Here is a 2,407-nt window from a genome sequence, read left to right on the forward strand (position 1 = left end):
GCAGGGTCAATGCAGCTAGCTATCAGGAGATTTTGGAGCACTTCATGCTTCCATCTGCTGAAAAGCTTTATGGAGATGAAGATTTCATTTTTCAGCACGACCTGGCACCTGCTCACAGTGCCAAAACCACTGGTAAATGGTTTACTGACCATGGTATTACTGTGCTCAATTGGCCTGCCAACTCTCCTGACCTGAACCTCATAGAGAACCTGTGGGATATTGTGAAGAGAAAGTTGAGAGACGCAAGACCCAACACTCTGGATGAGCTTAAGGCCGCTATCGAAGCATCCTGGGCCTCCATAACACCTCAGCAGTGCCACAGGCTGATTGCCTCCATGCCACACCACATTGAAGCAGTCATTCATGCAAAAGGATTCCCGACCAAGTATTGAGTGCATAACTGAACATGATTATTTGAAGGTTGGCGTTTTTTGTATTAAAAACACTTTTTTTTCATTGGTGGGATGAAATATGCTAATTTTTTGGGACAGGCAATTTGGGTTTTCATGAGCTGTATGCCATAATCATCAGTATTAAAACAATTAAAGACCTGAAATATTTCAGTTGGTGTGCAATGAATCTGAAATATATGAAAGTTTCATTTTTATCATTACATTATGGAAAATAATGACCTTAATCACAATATGCTAATTTTTTGAGAAGGACCTATATTTATCCTCTAGTGCAGGGGAGTCAAACTCATTTTATTTTGGGCCACATCAAGATCATGATTGTCCTCAAAAGGCCAGACATGGCAGAATGTATTGATAAAACCACCTACTAATAAACTAGGTAAAATATAACTTTCTCTGCATTCGATGACTACTTTTAATAATTAAATATTTTTTGTTTGAGTAATTTGGTATTATTAACATCAAAACTGATTTGATTTGACTGATAAAATAATACTGAAGCACACAACTGTTATCTTGAAGTTCTGTCTCTGCGGCCCTGTAGGGTGTAGAGAGCCACAGAGATGGTTATGGTAGGTCGTATATGCCCCTCGGGCCTTGAGTTTGACATATGCAATCTAATGGTACTAAAAGTAAAAAAAACAAAACACCATTATGCAATGTATTTTACAGCACAAGTGTCATCTGGTTTATTATCTTTGGTTCCAAAGAACTGCAACAGTAATGTGCAAAATAATTTGTAGTGCAAGATCAACAACAAACAGATAAAATAACTTAGATGCATAAAAAGAAATTAACTGTGCAACAATAGACAAAATAAAATAAAATAAAATATCAAGGAAACACTTATAAATATTGTAAACGAACAATTACTTGAAACCACATAAAATGGTTTTAAATTTTTTTATTTAAAGCTGAATAATTAGTTCTTAAAACTATGTCTATGTATGCAACAATTTGCAAAAGCTGAATTTAAAATATTAAACAGAATCATATAGAAATCATTACCAAAATAAATAAATAAATAAAAAATCAACTTAGGGGACCCCCAGTGGCTCCGGGGCCCTAAGCAGCTGTTTAGTTTGCTTATGCCTTGGACGGGCCCTGAACACTGTTTCCTATATTTCCAATGAGAACCGACTTAACGCATTCATTATTTCAAAGAAACGGTTATAGTAATAAATATTATATTTGGATTTTTCTTTTATTTCGTTACTTGCTAGTCTGTAGCCCACTGATTGGTGACCAGAACACTCTTAAAAATGGTTCTAAGGAATATAATTTACACCATTTTAATGTTGTGCTCAACTCAGAACATGCAGTCATGAACATGTCTGAAAACCACGCATAAATGAACATGAGTGAATGCACGCTGATCCGTTTTCTCTTGACATTCATCCTCATGACAGTCATTGCGTAATGATGGGTGGTCATTTATAAATTACCATGTCTCCTGACTATTGTAATCCCAACAGTTGGGTTTATTCAAGATTAGGATTACAACTGACATCTGTCATGATTTATAATATGATTGGGCCAAGGATAAAAAATAAAAATCAGAAAAACTCAATCTACAGCTACTCAGTACTGCAAGCTATATATAATTTTTGGTTCAGTTTTTAAAAACATTTTAACAAACTTTATTAGTAGTAAAATAAATCAAAAGAATCAAACAGCAAAATAATATACATATTCAAGTGCATCAAAACCACGACATTATAAGGCTTTTCAGTGTGAAATATGGATTCTTTTCTCATTTTTAAACTGAAACTTAAGTTATTTTGTATTTCAAGTTTGTCATCCAGCGTTGGACTGCTGCACGTCTTGGAAACCTCCCTGTGCTACAGCTGCAGAGAATTAAATAAACCCTGGAAGTGTTCAATCCAACCCAGAGCTCGTCCAATAAACTCTGTTAACCTACTTAATATAGCTCTGCTTGGGCCTTTACTTTGTCTAAGACAGTCAATTGCCAAGGAGAAAAGAGTCATCAAAAG

Source organism: Nematolebias whitei, chromosome 5 (assembly GCF_014905685.2).
Source record: "Nematolebias whitei isolate Nwh7 chromosome 5, NemWhi1, whole genome shotgun sequence".
Lineage (NCBI taxonomy): Eukaryota > Metazoa > Chordata > Actinopteri > Cyprinodontiformes > Rivulidae > Nematolebias > Nematolebias whitei.